The following is a 12748-nucleotide window of genomic DNA, read 5'->3' on the forward strand; positions in this document are numbered from 1 at the left end:
TCAAACCAGGCTGTTATGTAGGACAGTGTCAAAAGCTTTGCACAGGTCCAGGTAGATGACATTGGTTGCTCTTGCTTTGTCCATCAATGGCTCTCCTGTCTGCCTTCCTCTTCACTGGGACATGTAGCTCCTGGACATGGAGGAAGCTATCCTTGAATATGGACCAGCTTTCCTGAGCTCCCCTCCAGGACTTTGTCCCATGGTACCCTACCAAGCAGATCCTTGAAGAGAACAAAATCTACTCTCTTGCAATCAAGGGTAGTGAGCTTACTTCAAGCCCTCTGAACATGAAGCTTATTTGTTCTAAGAAACATAATGTTTTCACACCCTTATAGTCTTTTGGCAAAATCAGAGTAGGTTTTTTTTGCAAGGGTTTTTTTTTGCCTATGTAGTTGCTTACAAATTCTCTAGTTGAACTTTAAAATTTTGAGATCCTCCAGTCCTAAATATATAAAAGTAAACTGAAAGTTATTCTAAATAGTGTTTCTTTCAGCTAAAAAAAACCCTAAGTTACTTGAATTTTAAAGAAGATTTTAAAAATTACTGTAGGCACTGAAAGCTTGCTTTTTTGTTTTGTTTTAGTTTGTTTTGTTTTCTGGAAATAAATAAAGAAATGAAGTAGACATTATGAAATTTCACATTATGAAATGTGACTGGTTTTTAAACTTCAGGTTTTAGCTCTATAAATCTTTTAACAATAAAGTTATACCCTGCCTCACTTTGTAGATTGAATTTTTCTGAAATGGTACTTTACTATCAAAATGGATGTTACTTTCAGTGGAGAGCAGTCACAGACAAGCCTATTTTAAATAAAAGATTACTGTTTATTTTTCTTTTCTATTCTCCTAGGAGTTATGACAAGCCAGTTAAATCACATATTTAGAAATGCACATTAAGAATTTCATTACAAAGCATTAAAGGAGCTTCTTTGTGTATCACAGTGCACTGCCATCTCTTTTCAAAGGCTCATTGCAGACTGATTTAAAGCAACTAATAACAATCACAAATAAAGCCCAAATGTCAACCAGGAAGGTGTTCCTGATGGCGCTTTCTCTCTCTGCTTAGTTGGCATAAGAAATTTAATGCACAGGGGTTTAAAAGCAAACAGAGAAACCACTAAAGAGTCTCATGCAGATTTAGGCACTTTCACTACAAACCTACATCTGATAAATATTCATGCAATAAACTTTGTGTAGCACTACACCATTACTGACCTCCTGTTGCTGCAGAGTAGCAAGTAGGAGATATGTTGCATCCCTATGTCTGCTGTGGATGTAACTGAGTCCAATTAGAAAACCTGCCATTATCCCCAGGGGGGGGTCTGAAGAAGTGGAAAGGAGATAAAGCAACAAAGGGATCAGCCAGATCATCCGACCCAGTGGAGTCAGACATGCAGGACAAAACCATCCACAACAAGCAAACGTCTGTGAGAGTGACTGGTGGTATTTCAGTGCCTTTGGAGGACAGCAGGTCAGCTGGAACTGGTTCAGACTGCCCTTGCTACGGTCTGAGGTCACTGATTAAAAAAGCCTTGCTTGCTTTCTTCACCCTGTTAAGGCTGACCTTGGATGCTACAGATAGTAATTTAAGCAGTGCTTTTGCCAGCTGCATGAGAGAGACCATTAGCAGGGAAGAAATCAAAATATAGGAACTGCCACATTGGATCAGATCAGTATTTCATCAAGTCCAATAACACATCCCTGTCAATAGCCCCTTCCAGGTCCTTCAGTGGAAGGTGAGAGAACCTGTGCCATGGGGAAGCCATGGTGTGACTCTTCCACATGGAAAATGTGGCTGGTGTGCCAACTCCCTCTCAATCAGAAAAATAATGACCGTGCCTCTGGTGTTGTGGTTAGAGATACTGAAACAGAAGAGAGTGAGTCTTAATTCCCAGTGAACATCAGTGTTATGAGATAACTCATTCACAGCATCTCTCTGGGAAATTAAAGAAAAAACGCCTACAATCCAACAAAACCAGACACAAACAGTATAATAGCATTCCTTTAAGGGAAATTCAATTAACTATCTTTAATAAGCAAGTCCTTAATAGCAAGAGTTCCAGGAATCTCACTGGCTCTACTCACAACAAAACCAAGACCATCAGCCTTGTTTGTGCTATCAGCAGAAACAGAAATAAAACCCTAACACACTGAAAAGAGCATTCTGCTTGCTGAAATTTCAGATAAATGTAGCTGTATGAAAAATTCCAAAGGTAGATTGCAGAAAGCTGGTTCAAGGGCAGGAAGAGAAGAGTTACACAATGTGTCACTCTCAAATTAGAAACATGGCAGCCTACCACCTGAGGACCTTCCCTCATCTCCAGACCTGGTACCCACCAGAAGTGTGTGTGTTGAATCCCATAAAGCACAGACAAGTGTTCCACACATACTTCTTGCACACATGCATTTCCTCCAGCTTTGCATGGATGTGCATAAGCAAAGGCCCGAAAAACTGTGATCTGAATAGCTAATCTTGAAATGTCATGCATGATAATTAGTAATGTTAACTTGCCATATTAACTGAAACTACTGCTTGCGTGGTGGGAAAGAAAGGTGGAAGATCTCCAGAAAACAAGTAATTTGTGTGATTAACTACACATGTGTACAAGATGACAAATAGCATTAATATGATAAAAAAAGCTTCACAGGCAGCTCTCAAATATGTAATTCACACATAACCATGTGCCACCTTCACAGAAAACCAGCATCCCCTCATAGAATAGAATAGAAAACAGAACAGAACAGAACAGAATAGAATAGAACAGAATGCTTTGCTTTGCTTTGCTTTGCTTTGCTTTGCTTTGCTTTGCTTTGCTTTGCTTTGCTTTGCAGTAACCTGCAAAGATCATCTAGTCCACCTAGTTCCTTTTTGAATCTTCCTTTCTCCCTCCCCAACTGCAAATAGTTTCGATAATATCAGATGACAGTCTAATATTTTTGAAAGTGCAAAGCTTTGAGAAATACCAGGCATTCAGCACTCCTTTCACTTAGCGCAGTGTCAAGGTTTCAGCATCCACAGCAGTAGGTACAGATTTCATTACTTGCTGCAACGTATTGCCTGACAAATACTCAGATACTTTATTTCCAGCTTTTGTTTTCCTCCATCTGAATTGCTTCTTGGATTTTGTTAATTTGGAGACCACTGCTATAGCAATGAGACCAAAACAACGTATCAAGTAGACATCTAATACTCCCAGGAAAATGTTAATTTTGCAGACTTGCAACATGCCTGTGTTGTACTGTTATTCACTGCACTTTAACTCCAGAGCTGCGGCCTATAATACCATCTAGGGAAAAGCATTCTCTTTTCCTAAAATTCCCTGAAGCACTTTGAATGTTCCCTGGTGTATTGCTTTGTTTGTTTGCTTGTTTGTTTGTTTGTCCTTCATTGAAAAGAAATCATATGCTTTCTTTTACCAAGCTACACTTGTAAAAAAAAAAATAAAGACAAAGTTATGGGTATAAGGTGAAGGTCATGTGATTTATGTAATCACTGAGAACTATTGCTTCTAGTGCACTGCAATAGCATAGCAAAGCCTCAGCTAATTAAAATGGGCAAGCCTTGGGTCATGGGATGTCACTCACTTGTTTTGTAATCCAGGTGTTCCAAAGGCAGGGTCCGTTACCCAGTGTGCAAGACTCACATCCACATACACAGCTGAGACATTGCAAATTTCCAGTTCTGCACAGAAAAGGGAGCAGGGTGATGTTCTGCACAGCAAGCTCCGTTTCCCAAAATGCAAGTGCTACTTTCATACCCAAAAACATGAAAAATAATTTTATTTCTAACAGTAGTCTATCATTCACACATGATTGGTCAACTAATTCCTCACTTCCAATTAAAGTGGCAGTGGTCAAAAACTTCCCCATTCATATTCAAAGAGTGAGGGAGTTTTTGTTAGTAGGGGTCCCTCTAGCCTATGGGTATTTTATTATGCTAATAGCTCATTAATATATTAAAAGCATGCTAATACAGTGAATCCAATTACTCAGTGTTTTTCTACCCAGTGCTCAAGACAACCCATGGGGGGTGCTCCTTTCCATCCCTTCCATCTGTCTTGCAGGTGTCCTGCAGTCCTGTTTCAAGGCTAGTCTGTTGACTAATTGGAGTGTATTTTTCTCAAAATCCCAGTTTATCAAAAGGGTCAAGTCACTGCCCACAACAGATAAGCTGTTAGCTTTAGAGACTAAAAACTCCTTGCAATCCAGTGAAGATGAGAAAGAAGTTTTCAAATTAATAGGTAGTACTATAAAATATTTGAGACTTTAGAAAGTACATGAAAAGTCCAGATATATGACCTCACCTGAAGTATCTGCTGTCCCCTCAGTGCAAAAAAAAAGCAAAATGTGAAATGTAACACATCATAACAAGGTAAAAAGCAGATATATGAATACCACAGCTGCCTTTGACAAAATGGATGCTGTTGAGCTTAAATTTCTTCCAAATTGAGAATAAAGACACGCTGTGGGGAAACTTCTCAAAGGGAAGTGACTGTACAGCAGGTACACTTAGTGAGGATCAGCTTTCAATCTGCAACTTAGGATGGTTATCTTCTTGTCCCGTCAGCCCAGACAGACACTGGCAATACAGCCTGGGCTGGCTCTGCAATGCATGTCTCTCTACCTGTGGAATCAGAATGAGCTTTCCACCTAGAAAAAACACTTACAGAATACACTTCTCTTTACATACCAGGGCATAGGTGATTCACAGACATACTCACACCTCCCATGGTAAAAGAGAGACTCACATTTCAAGTCACTGGGTGGTGTTGGGGCTCTCACCAGTTCAATGCAGCAGACAGATCTGCTCTGCCCCCTGAGCTTGTGCTGGAATAGCATTGCAGTTATAACACTGTGGTATAACACACACTGCCTCAGGATAAGAAGATAATGAATTGAGCGTTCATAGTGCCATACTGCAGCCCAGGGACGTCATGCTCTCTAGGCTCCATCAAAGGCCTGTACAAAGTCATAAGCTTCTCCAGGGCATGATGAAGAGCTGTTAAATGAGATCTCTCTTTCAGCTACCTCATATGTAAATCCCCTTCTCACTGGTGACTATAGAGAATCTTTTTTTTTTAATGAAACCAGAAGAGTCTGTTTCTGGGGTCTTCTGCTGTTTAGCTCTTCTACAAGAGGTAGCATATGTGCTTATGTCTCAATCCAATGCAGTCAATCAAGGTCACCTACTAGGACCAAACAATATCCCAGGTGAAAGGTCATAGAATAACAGAAACCTAAACTTCTTAGCAGGACACAATATCAAAATAAAAAGAACAAAATAAGTAAAACCTAGAAGGCTCTAGGATCCTACCTTTCTGCTATCTGTGGACCCTTGGCTTTGACTGCTTCCAGATACATATTACACATCCATCTACCTTCAGATTTCCTGCACAGACATCTTTGAAAACAGCAATGCATCAAGGTGCACTTTTTGCCATCTCTCTGAATAAACACGAAGTGCATCTTCAGTTTGAATGACAGCTGAAGATCACAGACATTTGGTCTGAACTGGCTGAAGTGCCTTTAGGACTGGCTGTCAACAGTATTTATTTTACATGCCATGTACTCCAACATTTCTGTCAATGCCTGTGCCTCCCATTGGTTTGCATCAGCCTTCAAAAGTTGTTGATTTCTGTAAGTCTTAACAGGCTGGCAGTGCAGCAAAGATTAAAATAATTGGGTATGAAGATTAAATTGCTTAAGTTAAATGGACTGACTGGAGACAACACTTGAGCAGTCATGAATATAGTTCACTAAACAACCATTCAACACCACAAAATCTTGTTAGATGTACCCAAATTCTGACTGAAGTTTAAAAATAATTAAAGAGAAAACGCATTGTATTTTGTTGTAAAATGTAGACCTCTTCAATAAAAACCATTCCACAATCTCTATATCATCATAACATCAGTCTGCTTCCCTATTTGTCCGTCAATGGCTACAGAGAGAGACAGAGAACAAAGGATCATGTATTGTTTCCGTAGCAGGTGAGTTTACTTTCCAGGTAGGTCACATTTTAATTGGTTCATTTATTTATTTATTTTTATTTTCTTGTTCTTACTGATGTTTTCCAGTTGTCATGTAAGATCTGTGGATCATGGAAAAAGCTAATATCAATTACATTAGGCAGATTTAATTCCGGGGTTTGTCTCTCTCTCTCTCCTTGTTTTTGTATTATTTTTTTTTTTTTTAATTTTTTTTAAGATTCATAATAAATTCACCTTTTTAACAGGACAATTAGAGGCCAGAGGTTATTATGTTCTTGTAAGTTTGGAGTTGATATTAACATTAACTCTGAATTTTCAATCAATGAAATTAAGCCTCTAGCAAGTTGATTCAAATAAACAAGAAAACAAGCAGCAGTTAGTAACAGAAGGAAAGGTGGAAATGGAGATGAGAATTTAACCGAAACACAATATTTTTTGCAATACAGGTGTTATATACTATTTATCTTGAAATATAAAGCAATTTATTTTCAGTCAGGGATAAATTTAATTACAATTTGCAATGAAATTTAAGTCATCCTCTTCAAGATCTAAAAAAATATAAAACTCTGAAAAGTGTTGTTAGTTTTTTAAAAAAAGCATGCTACTGGTGAGATCTCTTTTTTTTGGTCTTAAACTTTTTCAAATATTGAAAGGTTTACATGCATCTAATTAACATGCTTTCTGAGTCTTGGAAAATCTTGAGTGCAGAGGATTTATTGGAAGACTCTTTGGGTTGTTGTGTTATTAAGGATCAATTACAATAAATAAAGGGTTGATAAATATTTAAGATTTTTCTTTGAGATAAATGTGTTTAACTTTTCTTATGTTTTAATGCAAAAGAGTTCTACGAAGCTGCAGATGTTAGTCTAGCTAATTATATCCTTTGGTATCAACCCCCCTTGCTTTTACTGCGTTTGGAACACATTAAGAAGCTTGAAAGTGATACAGAAGTAGTATCATGTCAGACATTATTATATTGATCAGATTCTTAAAACTTGCAGTAGCTCACAATGTGCAAGAAATGTATGAGAGAGCAAATGAGTACAAACCCTGAACACAAGAGAATATAATGAGAGAATGATCCAGTGAATGCCAGGAGAGAAAATATAACTTCAGCTCCACAAATTTGAAAGTAAAATTTAAAAAACATTCAAACTTGTCCTTTTGTTAACATTAAAAAAAAAAAAAGAAGAAATAAGAAAAAAAAAAAAGAAAAAAAGAGAAAAAAAAAGAAGAAAGAAGTAGGAATCTGCAAATTTAGCAGCAGCTGTAATAAAGAGGTAAAGAAGGAGATCTTAGATCAACTTTTAGTTACAAAATGGTAACTCTTGCAGGTAAGAGGCAAAGATATTAATAAAAGACAAGATTAAAAACACAGAATTAAAATTACAAACTAGAAATAGACTGCTGAAAGTGATACATCCAAGGATGCCACAATTCACGGAGAAGCAGAAGGAGGTTTTGCCACCTTATGGTCTCCCCCCAACTGCCATTTTTACATCAGGAATCGTCCACCATAAGAAAAATCTTGATTCTCTCCTCGATATTGATTTTACATATAAAACCACCTCAGGAGTTGGCAGGAACCCAGAAAACAACCTATCTTTCTCTTAGGAGGTAAAAGCACAGTCTGTGTTATCATTCTGTATAAATTGCTTTGCTTTTTGGAGTTTGACTCTCTGACCCTTTATACTGATTTTACACCATGGGTTTTAACTGATCACTCACACTGATGTGTATGAGAGGGGCCTGTGAGAGCTGACAGGTTAAGAGATTCCAGCAGCTGGCAGAGCATTTCACAGGTATCTTCCCAAAAGAAGGAAGCAGAACGAAGAAAGCAGCAAAATAGAACAAGGTATTTGCAGCCAGATGGAAGAAAACACAATAGAGAATTCTGATTTCAATTTGTATTCTGAGAAAATAATTGCACGGCAAACAGTTAGAGGGACCATAAATCAGTTAAATGGCCTGCTTTCCAGAGTTATGGCTTCATCACGGAGGAATACAGGGCAGGCTCTGTGTCCCAAATACCTACGTTTAATCCCATAATCTCCAGGTGGCGACCTGGATGCTCAATCCTTGCTGCAAAGCCATTGCTGTGGAGGAGTGTTCCAGACATCCCTTTTGCTTCTGTCCACCGGGAGATCTTGGTGCAGCTCCTGACCAGCCTGCAGTATTTCTGTTTAACAGTCCTTGGGACACTTAGATCTAGAATAATCCTCTATGCCTTTGGGCAACCTCACTGCAGAGCTTGAATTAAAGTTCTTGCTGTCGGCCACTGGCTCCTTCTGTGGAGCAGTGGTAGAGGGAGGCACTGCCCGGAGAGGCACCGGCCCACAGAGAGCTGAGTCACCCTGCAGAGACATCTCTGCTGTTTCCACACAGAGGGTGACCTGCTGTCCTTGCCTTCAGCAGCTAGTTCTAGCAGCTCACAGTTCACTGAAGTCTGATGGCTCAGCCCAATCAGAAAATTAGGCAGTGTGAATGAAAGTCTCTTTCTCCCATGTTGTTTTCCCATCAGCAACCAGAGAAAAAGTTTTAGTGGGATGGAAAATTAGATTCAGTTATTGACCGAATTGCATAAATTTCTTCCCATCTTCTGATGTCACCTTTCTCTAATTAGCAATGGCTCCCAGTGGAGCCATGCTGACCAGAAGCTGTGCAGACAATCGCAGGAAGTTCAGCTTCCTTATGGACTAGCATGATTTAACCTATGGGTTAAATCAAAATGGGTTTTGTCCCTATTTTAAATTACCATTATTTGAAGGTTTATTTTATTTAAAATACTCTTTTTTTACAATATGGTCACAAGAGATACCTAAATTTCACGGAGGATAAAAGCCATTGCTTTAAAAGCTGTAGGGGAGTAAATAAAAATGCTCATTTAGAAAAAATATCTGGTAAAATAAAATTGGGAAGTGGATGCATATTTCATGTAGTATTTTGCAGCCTGTTCAAGCCAAATATTAGGCAGTAGTTTTCTAGGAGTTGTGCAGCAACTCTTTAACTAAAAATTACAACTAGGTATTTCTACATAAAAAATGAAATGCAGTTTCTGCCTTACAATCAGTATTTGAGGACTTTCAAACAGCATTTTTGAGGACTGTGTTTGAGTTGTTTGGTAATATGCTCAGATACCAGAGGTGGGAATTACAAATTTAGCACTAGGCAATGCAGCCAATGAAGAAAAAATACTTTCTCCCTGGCTTTTATGAAGCACAGGTAGGGCTGGCATGCACTTGTATTATGAAAGGAGAGAGTTATACCTTTTAATTATAAAAAGTTAAAAACCCATGTGTTCCTTTCTCCATATGAGTTGTAGGGAGGATAATGGAAAGAAGGTGTGGAATATAGCAGAGGAAAGGCCTAAAGAAGTGAAGAAATACAAGTGTGAAGGACTAAGAGTGCTTGCAACAGACCCTGATGTGGTGCCAGTGAGCTCTCAGTTGTGGGTCCCACAGGAGTGATCATGGGTGAGAGCCCAGGAAAAGGATGTCTGCAGCTCCTGCTGGAGGTGGCAACCCCAGGGTCCTGTCACACCCCCAAAACAAGGCTCTGCTCCAAGCAGAGTTCCAGGGAGGAGGATCCAAGACTGACAGGGCCACAGAAGGAGAGGCTGAGCTGCTTTTCTTTTTGAGTATAGTCGTGGACAGAGTACCAGAGGAAAAACAAAGCAGGTGTATGTCTTCATGTCAGCTCTACCTGAGGGCATGTACAAAGAACTAAACTTTACTGCAGCAGACAGAAGTGTAGCAGTATCTCAAGCTGTATCCCTGCTGAAAGGACTGGGCAAAAAATTAAAATCCTCATTGTTAATTTTTTAATGTCTTCCTTTTCCAGTCTAAAAATGTATCAGATACCCACCTACAATAAGTCAGGTTGCAGTCTGAGCCAGAGCACAGCGAGGCTACACATGGTGATAAGAGAACAAGCTTACACTGCCTCTCAGAGAAGCTGTGGCAAAGAGGCTCTCAGGAGACCATTTACAGTCCACTCCCTATAATGAAACAGGATCAAACACGGCTAAAACCTCCCTGAAAGCTCTGGCCTTAGAATAGCTGAGGGGCTGGGAACAGTGGCAGCCCCCAGGGGAGCAGAGCTCAGCGCCCAGAGTCTGTTTTGCTGCAGCTGGTGCAGCTCTGCCTGTCTCTGCATCACCCAGTGTTTGGGAACAGGGGGATCCATCTTCACACTGGTCCTGCACTCACAGCTGTTCGTGCAAAGCAGTAAATCCCATCCTGACTTTCCTGCACTGGTGTCAGTGTGTGTGCAAGGTGGTGGAGGCTGGATTGAGCTCATGTGGCACGAGGAGTGCAAGGGTCACAGGATGGCTTGTCCTGCATGCACCAGAGTGCCAGCCACACATCAGACACTGCCAGTGGTTGCTCCGCTACATCTCCATCCATATGGAGCTGGGGAAAAGTCACTAATCAGCCCAGGAGGCACCAGCTGCCATTGTGCCTGGTCTCTGTGATGGGCACAGAACTGAACAGCAACAGGGAAGTAGGAAGAGTCAAGGTCAAACTCTGATAGCTAATCTTTTCCAAATCACACACTGGAAGGAGTTCTTTTTAAAGACTCTGACTTCAGTTTTCCATTTGCTCTCAGGTGACTTTGAAGGAATTTCCTGACTAGCAGAACAGCCCCTTTTTCTCTGAAAAATTAAGAATGCTGACATTTCGCTAGAAACCAAAATGAGTCCCCTTTAGGCTGCCTGAAGGCCAAGGAATTAGCATTTGCATCATTTGCCACAGATGCACCCGGCAAAGTATTTATAGTATGATTAAATTCTCTGCTCCACCAGAGCCAAGATAGGAATTCACACAGACTTGTTCTACATCATTGGATAAGTGGGTAGCAATTAAATGGGTCATTCAACAACGTCAGCTCCGTTGGCAGGTGGTGTATGCACTTGTGCTGCTTGGAGGGAGCTTCTCGAGGACCTCAAAGTCACTTTGGAGGCTTTCAATAGCAAAAGACCATGCCATTTGATGGGAATGACACACTTCGTGTCATGAGAAGCTCTGAAAGCACTATCTCATTCTTCCTGCAGGCAGCTTAGCTCCTGCAGCCTGGTGGCAGATGGCAGGATTTTACAGGATGGCCATTTTAATCTGAAACTGAGAATAACAACACTTAATGATGGGAAATCTCAAGTGTTAAAGCAGGTGTGAAAAACATCTGCACCTTCAGTTTCTGCATCTGAAGACATATGATTTACTCTCCTTACAGCCCTACTTGTGGGCATTCTTTAAGTAAAAGTGTCATGAAAATTATTGGTCCCCAGATTCTTCTTTCTGTTGCTAAAATGAACAGATTCCTTTACTTTAAAGACGTGCATCTCACTTCTCCAGGAGGAGAAAGACCGGAAGGCCTGGAAGGATCTTCTTCAGTAACACCAGTGACAACAACATAGTTGCCAGTAGAGGTTTGTCATGGCAAGCAAAGTTAAAACAAATGTGAGACAACTACACTATCAATAGAAGTAAAGCCAGCATCAGGAAATAATCATTTTTGTAACTTTTGTCTTATACGTAGATGCCCACCAGTATTCTAGGATCAAAACATTTCACACTCCTGACTTTAGTCTTTATCTCAAAGGGAAGTCAGTGACATGGTAAGGACAGGACTTCTTCTCTGGCTTCAAGAAGCACTTAGCCAAGGTAGGTGTACAGACCTAAACATTTCTCAGAAACACTAGTTACTCATTCCATCCTTGCCCTTGTAGTAAGGAGCTTGGCTGTAGACAAGAACTGAGATAGAAATATAATTGTGCACAGAAAATCTATAATTTGTAGCACATGCTTGGACTAAGTGGTTTTACTATAACTTCACCTTTACACCGTTTTCAGAGTAGATGTGCATTTTTGACTAGGCTACATTTTTAGCTGAGCTACACCACTGCCATGGTCTGTCACAAGCACACAGCTGTAGTCACCACAAAGTATGAGCTTAAACTCACATTAATCAAATGTTCCGCTTGATAGTTCAGGTATCACCATCTATGGAAGATGAAATGTGTGTACCACTGAATGTCTTGCAGATCAGATTAACTTCTCTTGCAGTGCCCTGCACCCTTCTAGGGAGACACACCAGCGTCTTTTCTATGCTTCTCTTTTTCCTTGATGACCATAGTTATGAATCACCACAAGCAAATATTTCTAAACTTATTTTCCTATCAATCGCTTTTGAACCTACCTCGTAATAACTTTAACACTCCTGGATCCATGGTGTCTCATATAAGACTTGAACTACTCACAAATCCAAAACCTGTGGAGTTGAATCTTCCTGAAATTTGGAAGCATTTGGACAGAAACTTGCAGCAATAATCTCATCTGTCACTCTCAGTCTCTCCTTCCCCAGTACAGGTAAATAAATGTGTACTGACCACTTTTATTCACTTGTTTACTGTTATTTATCTGAATGTGGAACTATGCTTCATTCTTTTGGTGCAGAATGGAAAGGAAGAGACAAATTGGTTATGTTTCTAGGCTGTCTACACATTTTACTGCTTCTTCCAGAATAACAAAATGAGTATTCTTCTGCCTGATGAAGAGAGTGATTCACATGCATATTACTTAACAAAAACACAAAAAAATATATAGCTGTAAAGCACATACCACTATAACTAAAGATGGTTATAATTAAAACAACTGTCTGATAGCAAAGAGACGTTACAGCACCGTAAGGTGCTCACAGCTATTCTCACTACAGAGTACTTTTTTTGTCAGTACATCTCTGTCCAGGCTGTGAAGTTGG

Source organism: Apus apus, chromosome Z (genome assembly GCF_020740795.1).
Source record: "Apus apus isolate bApuApu2 chromosome Z, bApuApu2.pri.cur, whole genome shotgun sequence".
NCBI lineage: Eukaryota > Metazoa > Chordata > Aves > Apodiformes > Apodidae > Apus > Apus apus.